This window comes from Harmonia axyridis, chromosome 6 (assembly GCF_914767665.1).
Source record: "Harmonia axyridis chromosome 6, icHarAxyr1.1, whole genome shotgun sequence".
Classification (NCBI taxonomy): domain Eukaryota; kingdom Metazoa; phylum Arthropoda; class Insecta; order Coleoptera; family Coccinellidae; genus Harmonia; species Harmonia axyridis.
The window spans coordinates 10,199,355-10,215,519 of NC_059506.1; the positions used below are offsets into that span (position 1 = coordinate 10,199,355).

At 32.1% G+C, this 16,165-nt stretch overlaps 1 protein-coding gene across 4 annotated transcripts in view; it reads left to right on the forward strand.

Moving 5' to 3' along the window:
• The first annotated feature begins 617 nt into the window (after positions 1 to 617).
• Positions 618 to 16,165, forward strand: part of LOC123681927 (DNA fragmentation factor subunit beta) — a 36,210-nt gene continuing 20,662 nt past the window's right edge. For all 4 annotated transcript variants that reach the window (XM_045620293.1, XM_045620296.1, XM_045620295.1 and 1 more), the window contains exons 1-2: positions 618 to 684; positions 770 to 1,100. The gene's annotated coding sequence lies outside the window, so the exon portion shown is untranslated. The remainder of the gene's footprint in view (positions 685 to 769; positions 1,101 to 16,165) is intronic.

Genomic DNA, 16,165 nt, shown 5'->3' on the forward strand with positions numbered 1-16,165 from the left:
GCATAACTATTACAATGACCATGACCAGTCCTAAGTCGATTTAAAATACACCAAATTTTCCTAGGAGGATTTAAATCTAGAACATTCTCTGAAGGATCAATGATTAGACTATTACTAAAGACACTTTCTTGACTGAGACCTGTCTAGGAATATGAGGCTGAAGTATATGTGATAGCACTGGTAACCAATCTAAAGGTGTGGATCTTATAGTTCCATTGATAATTCTCATAGAAACGTTAAGCTGTGCATCAATTTTATGAACTTGAGAACTATTGAACCAAACAGAATAACCGTTTTCGGCAAAGACTCCCTAGTGTGTGTACTGATTCGATTTTTTTTCAGACTTTTTGAGATATGGACCTGTTGCTTTTGTATTCTGCTTCACCAGAGTTCTGTAAGGTGACGCTATTCAGAAATTTTCGAATTCCTGTCATTTGCCGTTTAAAGACTGATTTTAGACTTAACGAACTAACATAATAAATATCGAATTTTAATGGAATTAATGGAATATAATGACAGAGTCTAGAAGATTTTTACGAGCATAGAATATAAAATAGGAGTGCCGAGAATTGAGAGAAATGTCAAATATAAACGATGTATGTCCCATCTGAAACTGACGCGATCTCTCGAAATCAAGTAGATATAAATTTGAAAAATCTCCCGTTTCGTCTGAAAGTTTTACAGGTATAAGTAGATACACCTGGTTTTTTATTCATCTTATTTATTATTCTATGGAGTAGAATAATAAATAATAGAATCGTCTTTTCAGCGATTGCCATTTTTTGAGAGTTCCAAAATGTCAAGCGAAGATTATAAAGACCGAAAAGCAACCAAACTTATTACTTCAAGCGTACTCAAAACGAAAGGTCCTCTGAAAAAAGAAGATGGTAATGTGTCAACGGTGAGCCATGATCTGTCTAAAATAAACTATCTGAAAACTTCCTCCTTGTTCGAATCTGATGTGCTTAGTCAAAGTCATACTAGTTCGTCTTGTATAAGTGAGGATGCCAGTCATGCTTTGTATGACAGGATGGCGGATAAGTTCTATGGAGTTCCCAATTTTAATAGGGATATTCATTGGACGAATGTTCATCTGGGTGGTAGGTATTGTTCAAATTACCAAACTTTGTTTATGCTAGACTGAAGCCCATGTCCACCGAAGAATCTAATACAAGATTATTTGATAACTGCAACGGAAATAAAGATTTAACTCGAGTTAAATAATCTTGAAATACATTCTTCGGTGCACACGGCCGTAACTGTTCTAATGAACATCCATAATATCTCAGCCGTTAAATGAATAAAAACATATCAAATTTAAAACACCATTAGATATTTGAATGTATAAAAATGATTACTGGTTAATATCAAATGTTAGTTTTGTTTTTTGTAGACCTTTAGGCTATTAAGGAGAATAGTTGATCAGAAGACTCTTGAACGAGTGTATGTTTGAGTCAAAAATATTAATTTTAGCTGTTGGTAATATTACCTGTGAACTTTCTGAGAATAGAGAATTAGTCGACTTATTTTCTAGTATTGAAGTGAAAGTCGAATATGGTTGATGGGTTTTTGGATTATCATTTTCTTCTACCTGAGTAGGTACAGAATAATTACTAGATGCGTCAGCTACCGAGAAATTTGGACTTTTAGTATCGCTTTTAGTATTGTTATGGAGTAACGTATTGTGCCTTTTCTTACAAATTCGGCAATTAGAAAGTGATTTGCATTTTGATTGCGAGTGATTATCTCTCAATCAATTGGTGCAAAGCTTGGTTCTCTTAACTTCTTCTAATCTTTCGTTTGTAGACATTTCTAAGAATTTATGACATTTATAATTGAAATGATTTTCTTCACAAAATGAATATGTTTGCTTTCGAGTTGCTGAATTTGTATGTATTCTGTTTCTCGATAGGGATTAGTTGAAGGTTTGCTTTTGTTTTCAATTGTTCCCAAAAGTTGACATCTTTTAGACAGGAAATCAGTCAACTCTGATATTGTGGGAAGTGTTTTATTATCTAGATTTGCGTTCACGTATTCTTCCCATTCTCTTTTGGTAATTGAATCCAATTTTGATGACAATATATAAACTAAAAGAGTATCCCAGCTTTCAATGGGTTGATTAAGAGCTTTTAATGATCGAATATTTTTATTGAAATTGCCTAGAAGTTTTCTCAAATGAAAGAGTGATTCGTTTTTAACAGGAGGTAGTTCAAATATTAATTTTACATGTGTATGAATGATTAATCTTTTGAATAGGTGAAGGTATCAGTCACAAGGAACTATTTATGTATAATTTATTCAGCAGCAACGTTTCGGGAAATTTATTCCCTTCCTCAGGCTAAAAACAATTTTACCTAAATTAGTAATGGGCAGCATGAGATCTGGAATATGAACTAACTACAAATTTACTCTCAGCAAACAACACAATATAAAATCAATTTTAAGAAAAATTTGTTCTATTTTTCGATGTTTTTATACTTGTTATGAATGTATTAGCTAAAGGCCTCGGTGCAAGTTTTATACAACTGTTCCGAGGTCTGAAATAAATGATTGAAAAAACAATCAATCTTCACATTTCCGCTCTTTTAAATATCTTAATGTTTCAGAGTGATAATTTCTGTTCCAAACTTATCACTTCGTATTCCATTTCGTTAAACTTTATTTTATTGCATTTGTTGAATTTTAAACGGAGGTACTACGTCGAGCGCAAGACAAGACAAAATAATGACGTCACAACTGTCAAAGTACAAACTTACCCTACGAATTAGGGGAGTATGCCGAGCTTCCTCTGAGTATGTTTATGAACGCTCACTCAGAGTACAAACTTACCCTACGAACCAGTTGAGTATGCCGAGCTTCCTCTAGGTATGTTTATGAACGCTCACAGAGCTTACTCGGTGTAGAGCATAGTAACTTTATGAACGCTTCTGAGTAATTCGATCTTAATCGAGTAAGTTTATGAACGCACCCCTGTGTGCCAATTCTATTCAGGAAAAAATCAGCGTGGTGATGAAAATGGAGTAACAGAAAGTATGAAACATACTTCCAAAATATCTTCTCGTCAATTGGTGGTAAATGTGGATATTTCTGATTGAATGCTCTACAAGTTCTCGAAACAATTCTGTTGCATTCACCGTGGATATGGAATAGATCCAGAATTTCATTTTTTGAATAACGGGGATTCATATCGTGAAATTATAATCTACAAGCTTCAATAATGAGTAGATACTCCTGTCACTTTGAAATAATTGCATATTTTAAGTTATGATCAAATTTTGTTCACAATTTTTGGCACAATATTAAAAACACCCTGTCATGATATTTTTCAAATTCAAGTATTTGAGAATGGAAATCATAAAATGAAAAAAATCTTTTTTTGAAAAAATTTTTTTAATTCTTGTATAACCGGAAGTGTCGGAACTTCGAAAATATTTTAGCTGAATCATGGGCATCATGAACAATGTCATATTCCGAATTTTCAGATTTTTAATCGGCCCCGTTCTCCAAAAACATCTAATAGGCCGTTCAACTTGAAACACCCTGTATAATATAGGTAAATTTTTATATTGAATAGAGATCTAATTCCTTATGTACACTTATTACCTTCTTATTTTGATATACATATACACATTCTATTTTTGTTTCACCAACTCATTGCGTCGGACGTTATTAGAGAGTTATTGCAACGCACAAATAAGCGATCTTTTATTAAAGGATCCTGTAATGAAGGATCCTCTATCGTGGTCGTTAAAAGTGAACTATTGCAAGATGCTTTTAACGAAAGTCAGTAGAGTGACAGATATCTGTCAAAATGAAGGATCCTCAAATAAAAGTTGGTCGCCTATATTTAAATAAAGTAAGGGAGGCCTGTATTTCAGATTTAGACAATCGTTAATATCTGACCCAATGCGCATGCGTACATGTCAAAATGAGAGATCCTGTAATAATATTAAAGGACTTTATTGAACAGAAATTCGAATACACTTGCTTTTACATTTATAGAGGGCGAGGTTCAGTTCGTTCGAATAAAAGATCGCTTATTTGTGTATCAAAGTATAGAACAAATAGAAAGCAGTTCGAGTACGTGCGCATGCCTTAATAGCCCAGTCATATTAGGTAAAAAAAGGGGTCAACCTCGGAATGAAAGATAATAAGCTGCAAATTGGTATGAACCTTTGTTTTGTCATTCTAAATGTTGTCTCAAAAGTCACAATCGTTATCGTGTCCGCGTCTCAAGATATTCAAGGTCAAAGGTCACAAAAATCGGTTTTTCGCGAATATCTGGCTTCCTATCGGTTAAATGAGATTTGCATTTATTATAAAAGTTTTAGGCTATAAAATTCCCTACAACTTTTGTTTAAACTTTTTTTTCATACGACCAACCGTTTTGAAGGTAGAGCGCGAAGAGTGCACATCGTACAGTCATATACGGCCTAATGCAAGGTCAAGCGTGAGTTATGGTTATCAGTACGTTATAAAGTCAATTATTTACTTGGAAATTATAATTATTAAACAATGCCTATTATTTATGTACTAACTATTAATTATTTATATTTAATTAAAGTAAGTAACTTGATTATTTATATATAATTATTCATATTTAACTATTTAAGTATAAAATATTATTGATTCTGGATTATATATTTTAGTTTTATTTTAAGTTAACACGACATTATATATCTTTTCTTTAAAACGCGTAAATTTCTCAATACTTATATACCTGGAAATACTTGTCCCTACCCTATGCCCTTTTCTATTCATTGCCGGGACAGATGTTCTATAGTATTCAAGGCCACTCTCTCCACTTTGTATGAGTCAAGATTATTCGTTAGTTAATTGTCACCGAGCCCATGAAATCGGATTGCAATCTATGGTAAAGATAACTGGTTTGAACTTCAACGAAATAAAGTTAAAACGCGTCGATAAGGTTTTACCGCTTTCAGCCATTAACAAATCTGTCAAAATTAATGATTGTAAAGTTTCTATAGATCCAATGTTACTTTTCCAGAGAATAACTGTAAGCAAAAAATTTGAAAGTAATTTACAAGAATATCTTCAGTATGAACTAAGCCCGTATCCGACATCTTTATTTGATAGTAATGGCATGAGAAAAACCACGAAAGCAACATTATATGACAATATGATGCCTGTCGTTATCGATCTTGATGAAAATAATGTAACATACATCATCGATGGTGGATTTCTTCTGCATCGCGTCGTATGGAGCAAAGACGATACTTTCTCTATTATTTTAAATAAGTACATTAAATATTTACAAACACATTATGGCTCAGCAATTGTTGTTGTATTTGACGGATATTCGGTCTATAGTAAAAATATTAAAGCACTGGAACAACAAAGAAGAACTGCTGCACTTTCAAAATCATATGAAGTTTGTTTTGACGAAACAATGGTTGTGCCAATCAGTCAAGAAAAATTTTTATCAAATCGGTCTAATAAAAAAAAATTTATCGACATGCTTGTTGAAAAATTTAAAACTGTTAATATCACAACAAAACAAGCCAGAGATGATGCTGATGTTCTCATCATTGACACAGCTATTGCCTTATCAGAACATCAAAAGACTGCTGTCATCATAGGAGAAGATATCGATTTGCTCGTTATTTTAATTGGACGTACTCAGTCACATCATCAGGAAATTTTTTTGAAAAAAGTTGGCAAAGGCAATGTCAAAACACAAATATATTCTACTAAAAGTTTTGACCAATATCCTCGTACTAAAAAGCACATTTTATTTTTACACGCATTCAGTGGCTGTGACACGACTTCTGCGCTATTTAAAAAAGGAAAAAAAACTGTTACTAGAGCATTGGAAAAAATTCCTGATTTAGATAAACTGGTGGAAGTATTTCAACAAGAAAACTGCCCAAAACAAACATTATTAGAAAATGGAGTGCGCATCTTGTTGGCATTATATAATGCTTCAAAATCTGAGGACAACATTGATCATTTCCGCTACACGCAATTCATCAAATTTACAAAACTAAATAAACCTGTACAACTGTCAACACTTCCACCAACAAGTGTAGCAGCTCATCAACACATAAAACGTGTCTACTACCAGATTCAAACGTGGTTAGGGAAGTACTTAGAACCTCAAGAATGGGGCTGGATGCTTGAAAATGAAATCCTGGAGCCCATACGAACGTTATTACCTCCAGCACCAGCCGAACTACTAAACGTAATATTTTGCAATTGCAAAAATGGTTGTGGTTCCCGCTGTGGATGCAGAAAATCAGGGCTACAATGTTCTTTAGCTTGCGGCCAGTGCAACGGACAAGCTTGCCTCAACGCTTCACTGTATCCAAGTAATCCCGATGAAGAAAATACATATGATCCCGATATTCTGGAAGGTTTGGAGATGAACATGACAGATAATGAGGATGATGACAATGAATCGAACATTTTTGAGCGACAAGAAGAAGAAGACGACGAAGAAGAAGAAGATAATTAGCTTCCATTTCCAATTTCATTACAATTAAAATCAACAAAGATACTTTTGATATTTGAACTCACATTTTGATAAATGTATATTATGCCGTATTTAATAATAAATAAAAATATGTGTAAAATATATACTCTTACTATCATTTTAACTTAAAATAAAACTAAAATATATAATCCAGAATTAATAATATTTTATACTTAAATAGTTAAATATGAATAATTATATATAAATAATCAAGTTACTTACTTTAATTAAATATAAATAATTAATAGTTAGTACATAAATAATAGACATTGTTTAATAATTATAATTTCCAAGTAAATAATTGACTTTATAACGTACTGATAACCATAACTCACGCTTGACCTTGCATTAGGCCGTATATGACTGTACGATGTGCACTCTTCGCGCTCTACCTTCAAAACGGTTGGTCGTATGAAAAAAAAGTTTAAACAAAAGTTGTAGGGAATTTTATAGCCTACAACTTTTATAATGAATGCAAATCTCATTTAACCGATAGGAAGCCAGATATTCGCGAAAAACCGATTTTTGTGACCTTTGACCTTGAATATCTTGAGACGCGGACACGATAACGATTGTGACTTTTGAGACAACATTTGGAATGACAAAACAAAGGTTCATACCAATTTGCAGCTTATTATCTTTCATTCCGAGGTGAAAGCCCTAATATGACTGGGCTATAACTAAGAACTAACAAGAGAGTGCATAAACGCCACTGAATTCTTAGGTTTAGTTCTTAGTTCATAGTTCTTAGTCCTTAGTTCTTAGGTACGGTTCATAAATCCACCATCTATTGTGTTAATGAAGTGAGGTTATGATGTTTGATAGAGTTAGGTGTTGGTCAACTTCGATATCTTCTTCTTTTTAAGCAACCCTGAAATTAAATTTCACCATACAAGGAAAATAATAAACCTCGGACATAGATCTGCTCGTAGTGCAGTAAAAGTACTCATCTTGAAAGCGATAATAAACTCATAAACTGTAAAAGGGTCCGATTTTGTACTACGTGTCGATTTCAGAGGAAAGTAAAATGATTATCGATTCTTTTTATAGAAAAATTTTCGTTTTTCGTGTTTGCGAAAATTCTGAAATCTTATATTTTGGAAATATTGGGGGGGGGGGATAATTACCACCCATTTCTACGTCCTTGCTGGAAACATTGAAAATATTGCTAGCCTTCTCTAGAATTTGCCTACTAAGCATAAAATAATCACAAAATATATGACAGTTATGCACAAAAAAATACTATAAGAAAAAATAATCGATGAAAAAAAATCTTCGAAAATGGGGGGCGCTGTCTAAGATATTGCCACAGGCACAATAGTACCTAGATACGGCTTTGGTTCTTGCCATTCATATTATGTATTCCTATTATTGTTCCTTACCAATCCTAAAATGATTTTTATTTCTTGTAAAATTTTGAACTCGTTGGTTTTGTTTAAATTTGTAAAAACAAGACTGTTATTTTTAAGGAAAACAACTTTATAACTTCTATGTTCTATGTTCTATGATCTATGTTCTATGATCTACGTTCTATGTCTGAGATTCTAACCTAAGACTAGTTCATGTGGTATTTGTGAGTTATTTTAGAATCCCGAAGAAGTGGCATTGTTTTTGATTTCTTACAGGTTAGTAAGCTATTTCTTTTTATTTATTTTTATTTTATTTCTTTGTATTACTTTGTATAATATTATTTCTTTTTTGTATGTTATTATGTTATATTTTAAACTAAACAAAATAAATCTTACAGATTCAAGACATCAAATCGTCTATTTCTTTGATTATAAAAATAAGAATTGATTACATTCTTATAAATCAAAAACGTAAGCTATAATGACGACAACCATGAAAATTTGCATCGCTTTGGAAGCATCAAATACTGATAAGAAGAAAAATACATACAAATTCAAATGGATCCAAACTACGGGAACAGAAAAAATATATTATGAAATACCAGAGGACAAACAGGATATATCTGACCATCATGAACTTTTGGCTCTACCGAAGGTGAAGAATATCTTGAAATCGATTAAAGCAAGAGGTTCATTTCGTACGAGCGTCATTTCATTAACCCCGGAGTTGAAAGAAATATATTTTGATGCCGAAGAAGATGTAATGTTTAAGGATGAATATTTACAACTGATTAATTCACCCGCATACGTGAGAACAGTATTTGGACAAGAATCATCAGAACCACAGGATACGGTAGAACTTCCAAGAAAAAGCAAGGAGAATAAAAAGGATTTCAAGAAGATAAAGGAGGATTTTGTGCTGAATAATTTTGATGGTAAGAGTGTTTCAGTTAATTTATGGTTAGAAAAATTCGAGACGGAATGCACGCATTGTGAAGTAGAAGAAGATAGAGACAGAATTTTGATTTTACGGTTGTTTATGGATGGAATAGCGAAAGAATGGTTTGATTCTAAATTAATTAGATTAGGTTTAGACAAAAGTTTTCAAATATGGAAAGAAAATTGCTTAGAGAGTTTTTGTGAAACGAGTTGGCATAAATATAGAGAGGCGTATTCATATAGGTATATAGGAGGAAGTTTAGTGGACTATGCTTTTAGGAAAGAAAATTTGTTGTTAAATCTCTGAAATAATTTTCCAACTGACATATTAATTTATTCAATTGTCACGAGTTTGCCAGATATCTTACAAGATAGAATTAATCGATCAAAAGTAACAACTTTCGAGAAATTATTGGGTGAATTGCGAAAGCTAGAAAGTTCAAAAAAATATGATAACGGTCGAAATAAAGATAATCATAGAATGACTAAATCTGCCGAACAAATTCCTTCCTATTCACAAACAAATAGAAAACCAATTAAGAAGGAACCATGCTCAATTTGTGAGAAGAAGGGCTTCTCAGGTAGATTTCACCTAGAAACAGTCTGTCGGCTAAGGAATAAATCCAATAATGTCGAACAAAAGAACATACCTGGAAACATAAGAACGGTAAACAATGTTGGGATACAGGATGAATTGAATGAGACCATTTCAAACCAAAAAACTAAGACTGTTGCCATTGATAAAATTGAAGGTGTTCATAAATAATAATGAATTATGTGGAATTTATGATTCGGGCTCAAATGTTAGTCTTCTGAATTCCAAAGTAGCAGAAAAGTTATGTCTACATATTCAAGAGAATAGAAACACATTCAAAACAGTCAGTGGCAGGGCAAATTTTTCAGGAAAAATGATTACAAAAATGAGAATCGATAATATCGAAAAAGAAGTTGTACTTTTTGTGGTTAATGAGAAAAATTTCGAGTATGATATTCTACTCGGACTAGATTCTATTTCCAATTTTCAATTAAAACAAGATTTTGATTTGAATATTTATCAAAGATTAGATATGAATGAAGAAAGAAAGATCGATTATCTCAATAATAATAATAATATTGATTACACCATCAATTTCAATGAAGGGATACCAACAGAACTTTTCGAAGCAAAATTAGACCATTTGGAAACAAATCAGAGAAGTAAAATTGAAGTTTTAATAAATAAATATGACCATATTTTTGCAATACACAAGTTTGATAATGGTCAGGTGCAAAATAATGAGGCACATATAAAACTTTTAGAACACAAATTTATAGCAAAAAAACCGTACAGATGCTCAATGGAGGATCAAAAAGAGATAGAATTCCAAATAGGAAGATTGTTGAAAGCGAATCTGATTGAGGAGTCCTCCTCACCTTTTGCATCACCAGTCACTTTAGCATATAAGAGAGATGAAGAGTCTAAAACCAGATTGTGTGTCGATTTTCGTGAACTCAATAAATTAATTGTTCCCGAACCACAGCCTTTCCCATTAATTGATGAAATCTTAGCCAAGACCCGAAATGCAAAATTCTTTACAACATTAGATGTAAATTCTGCCTTTTGGTCGATTCCTATTCGCATCAAAGATAGATATAAGACTGCTTTTGTGACACAGAATGGTCACTGGCAATGGAAATGTTTACCTTTCGGACTAAAATATCCCCGGCCATATTTCAACGTATATTGAATAATATTATCAGAAAATATAACCTGAATTTATTCTGCCTAAATTATATAGATGATATTCTAATATTTTCTTCAACATTTGACGAACATATAGAACATTTGGACAATCTCTTGAATGCAATATGTAATGAAGGATTCAGACTTAAATTTATCAAGTGTAATTTTGCAGAAGAAGAAGTCAAATATTTAGGACATATTGTAGGAAACAATACAGTACGACCTATAAATGACAATTTAATTTCCATTAGGAATTTTTCTACACCAGATATTCGGAAGAAGATAAGGCAATTTTTGGGTAAAGTTAATTTTTATCACAAATATATAAAAGATTCAGCTAGATTATTAGAACCGTTGCATAATTTACTGAGAAAAGATGTAAAATTCAATTGGTCATTGGCTTGTCAGGAAGCTTTCAATAAGGTTAAGGGCATCCTTTGTTCTGAGCAATTCTTGCAATTTTCGACCCAAGTGCCTATACTACTATATATGTATACTGATGCCAGTATTCAAGGAGTAGGAGCTGTTCTTAAACAAAAACAGATTAATGGTGAAATGAAACCCGTAGCGTATTTTTCTGAAAAACTGAATAAATATCGAAAGAACAAGAAAGAAATATTCCTAGAATGTCTGGCAATTAAAGAGGCAATTAAATTTTGGAAATAATGGCTAATGGGACATAAATTTATTGTTGTTACTGACCATAAGCCATTAGAAGGGAAAGAATTTCGTACAAGACCAGATGAAGAGCTGGGTGACATGATGAATTTTCTATCACAATTCGATTTTGAGATTAGATATGAACCAGGAAAAGGAAATGTAGAAGCAGATTGCCTTTCTAGAAACCCAGTTCTGGAAGAAACGGAGAATATGGACGAATGTATAAGAACAGTTAATTTGGTGGAATTAAATGAAATAAAAAACGATCAACAGAATAATCTCTTAAAGGTTAATAGTATGAGAAAAACGGTTGTAGAGAAAGAGATACATTACAAATTTGAAAAGATTTGATCAGAAAAGTGCACAAGCATTATGGCCATATTTGTGCTAGTAAGATAAATAATAAAATCAGGAAGTTTTATTACATTCAGAACATGGATTCACTGACAAAAGAGGTATGTGGATCATGTGACATATGTTGTAAAAATAAAACGAGAGTAGGTCAAAAGTATGGTCTCCTTTCTCAACTGGACCCAGCAAAGGAACCATTTGAAATAATGTCATTAGACACAATTGGAGGTTTTGCTGGAAACCGCTCTTCAAAAAGATACCTTCATCTCCTAGTCGATCATTTTACTAGATATGCATTTGCGAGCACTTCAAAACACCAAACAACCGAAGATTTCATCAAATTAATTAATAAAATTCAAGATAAACGACCGATCAAAACACTATTAACAGATCAATACCCAGGAATAAATTCGGAAAAATTCAGACAACATATGAGAAGTTTGAATATATAATTGATTTTCACAACAGTAGATTGTCCTTCTTCTAATGGTCTGAATGAACGACTGAATCAGACATTAGTGAACAGAATAAGGTGCAAACAAAACGAAAAGAAAACTAGGGCATGGACGAAAATAGCCGATGAATGTATTGAAGAATACAATAGAACAGACTATTCTACAACGGGATATAGCCCAGAATATTTACTTTGTGGCAGAACTGATCCCATTGCTCCAGAAGAACTTATAGAAGAGAGAAATTCACCAAAAGATAGGGAAATAGCATATAAAAATTCTTTACGCTATCATGAATACAATAAAAAACTGATCGACAAGAATAGGAAACATTATGATTTTAAAATTGGAGACTATGTTTACGTTGAAAATAAATCACAATTAAATAGAAAAAAACTTGATGAAAGAAGAATAGGACCTTTTCCAATAGTGAAAAAAATTTCTAACACTATATATGAGATAAATATTGGAAATAAAAGAAAGGACAATAATTATTTTCATGTAACTAAGTTGCTCCCATGTGAAAACGCAAACATATAATGTAACATGTAATATACTTTGTGTGGGGGGATGTAAAAATAAAACTGTTATTTTTAGGGAAAACAACTTTATAACTTCTATGTTCTATGATCTATGTTCTATGATCTACGTTCTATGTCTGAGATTCTAACCTAAGACTAGTTCATGTGGTATTTGTGAGTTATTTTAGAATCCCGAAGAAGTGGCATTGTTTTTGATTTCTTACAGGTTAGTAAGCTATTTCTTTTTATTTATTTTTATTTTATTTCTTCGTATTACTTTGTATAATATTATTTCTTTTTTGTATGTTATTATGTTATATTTTAAACTAAACAAAATAAATCTTACAGATTCAAGACATCAAATCGTCTATTTCTTTGATTATAAAAATAAGAATTGATTACATTCTTATAAATTTTTCTATATTATTATTATTGAAATTTTACAAACAGTCGCCTTCAATTTTTTTATATTTTGGTAGAAGATCCCGATAACCCAAAATAATTATTTTGCATTCTGCAGAGTTGACTGTTAGGGCGGCAAATTGGGTATTTTCCTGGGGCGGCAATTTGGCTAGCGACCCCTGATCATTGGTAATTAACGAACGCGATATTTACTGCTTTCGGTATATGCCCACCGGTGCGGAGCGTGCGGTGTAAGGTGTAAACCAGGGGGGTGAAACCGCTAGTGCTAGCATTGGCAACAGATGTGACGTCACAAACACTCAGCATACACGGTATACATCATGCATACATATCACGATGTAAAAATTTTATTCTCATAATAAGCCAATCAGCATTCGAGTTTTTCAATATGGATTTTATAACCAACAATAAATTGTGTTGGTAATTGTAATTCTTGTATGGTGGCAATGAACAGATAAAGTAGTTTTTATTGTCACTTACCTATTTATTACAAGTTCTGTTTTAGGTTTCAAGTAAGGTAAGGTCAGGTAATCCATGAGAAAATAAATTTAGAACAAAATAAGACCGGGATTTTCCTCATATTGAATTTCAATGTTCTAATATATCTGAGATCCTTACTTGTGATTATAATAATCCTTCAGAACCAACTATATTAAAGTTAAATTCTGTTCCTCGGCATTTATTGAAGTATCAAATTTATAATCATCAGTCCTATGATTGTAGAACTTCCCCAAATGTTTCTTGTATGGAAAATATCAATGATTCTAACAATAACCATCTACGTGATCCAGAATTATCATATCAAATTAAAATGAATTACCTACTTTGATCGCTATTTATAATCTTTTTTTTATATCCATCTACAACCTCCAAATGAGCTGAAAATGAAGTACCAAAGAAGACCTGTGATAATTAAAGTGAATTACGAAATGAGCACTGTAACGCAGGAAGATAGATTAAACCAACTGAAGATTTTTATCTTTCATGTATGTGTAGAAATTTGAATATTGCTTCAGAAATTTATCAATTCAGTTGTTCATCAGATATAATTTTATAAAGTAGGTATAAATAGGTATTTTTTTTCAGTCAGGTATAGTGTAAATCTCCCAATATAATGTATATTATGTATTGATTTTTACAAATGATTATTATTTTAAGCAAATATGTAAATTTCCTTTGATAAATAAAACTTTTCAATGATATTGTTTTGTTTTAATTCGAAATTATAACAACATAACCTGAAATAAATAGTAATAATATTCCAATTATTTCAATGAATTGTCATACCTTCATATTCAAATTTTCCCGCCATATAACACTTGGTGATGGTGGACAAAATATCGGCCATATTGTTGCCTTGATTTAATACGGCGTTAGCACTTCTTATATATTTAGTATTCTGTGGTGTAAACGGTTGATAGGTCACGTGACCACGGAGCAATAGGTGCGTTCTTGATTTGCTGAACGATGACGGAGCTAACGGAGCTGATATCGAAGAATTTTTGAATGATCTTGTGAAAAGAAAAAAAGCAATTTCGTCGATTGGAGACGGCCAGACTAGATCTAATTTGTCTCCTCCTGATATCAGGATGTATTCTACATAATGTGTTCATCTTGAAAGAGTTGAAAGGAGATAATCCTGAGGATATTGTTGATGAACCAATGAAAAAGTTGGAAATTTTGTAGACATCGAAAATATGTATCATCAATCAGGAAGCCAATTAGAAGAGAGTAAAAGGAATTTTATAATCTATTCTTTGAACATAGATGAAAAATTTCTTCGCTCAGATACAATTATGTACTCCGTAAAATAAATCTTTATTTTTAATAATAATAATCGTTTCCTAAATGCCTTTAACATATACAAACATAAGAAAAATCACTAAATATATAAAGAGATTTTGCATAATAAGCTTATAACTTATGAATATTGTATTTCCAAAATTCTCAGATTCGTGCATGATGTTCAAAGACAACCAATGCATGTACCTATTTTCGAACCAATCCTTAATTTCTAATTTTCAGGTTCAGAGCTTAATACGATCTACCGGATTTCAAGAGAAAATTGATATAATCAAAAAAGGCATCAATTGTAATATTTCTAATGCCCGGTGTAGTCTCCTCTATAAAAATAAATTCATTTCTTATTGTGAAGCCTCCAATTTTCATTTGTATTGTCCTGAATATAAAACTTATTTGCGTTCAATATAACCTCTTGAAATCAAAAATTCCTATCCCACAGAATTTGGCGTACTTCTTTTCTTCATTTTTATATTAATATTATTGTAATCTATGGTCCACAGTTCGCAACACAGAATACTAAATATATTTCGCACCCTTTTCTCCGTCTACCTAGGCGGTGCGAAAGGTTAAGCTCCGGTGCCTTCGGTTGACATTTACCGAACGCAGAAAAGTGCAGACGGTGCGAAAGGTGTGATTTGCCGAACGCTTAGGGAGCTTACGGCGAGAATGGTGCGAACGGTGTGACATATACCGAACGCAGTAATTGACACAGCGCCTAATACGCATTAGGCATCTGAGATTAAGAATGCAGCGACAAGGTGAGCAAACGTAGAACTATAAATGTTGCCATTGGAGTGTTTGGTTGTATTAGTTGTGTGTATTTGCGTTATTAAAATTCGATTTTACAATAAATATAAAAACTTTTCAGACTTCTATAGTGAACAAGTGTGTTACTGTGTATATTTTATTTTAATTTTAGGTAAAGGCGGTAGATATCATCATTTGTTTCAGTTCAGTCTAGTGATATTGAAAGTTATGCAAGGATGGAAGACTTCGAAAAATGACGAATAACAATCGTGTGCATATAATATGTGAATGGTTCAATAAACATTATTATACTACAGGATTCTAATAATACCTTTTTTAGGTCCAAATGGCAAGACTGAGTAGAATACTTGGGGTATCTTAAAGGTACAAACACTTCTAGAAGTCTTTATGAAGGTGAAGAAGTTTTAAATGCTGGTCACATAATAAAAATGTTACATGTTATTTGCATGACTAATAAACTTTAGTTGAAAGGTTTTTTTATTTATCAGAATTGATCATTTCACATAACCCTTCAATTATACAGTCCCAACAAAATATTACAAATGCTAATGTATTGAATATTTTTAGGAATACTACAGAAAGTCGCATATCCATTTTTTTTATTTATTAAGAGATAACTCAATTTACATAAAATGTTTCTAAAAATAAATTTAAATAACTAGGTTACTCAAAACTACTTATAT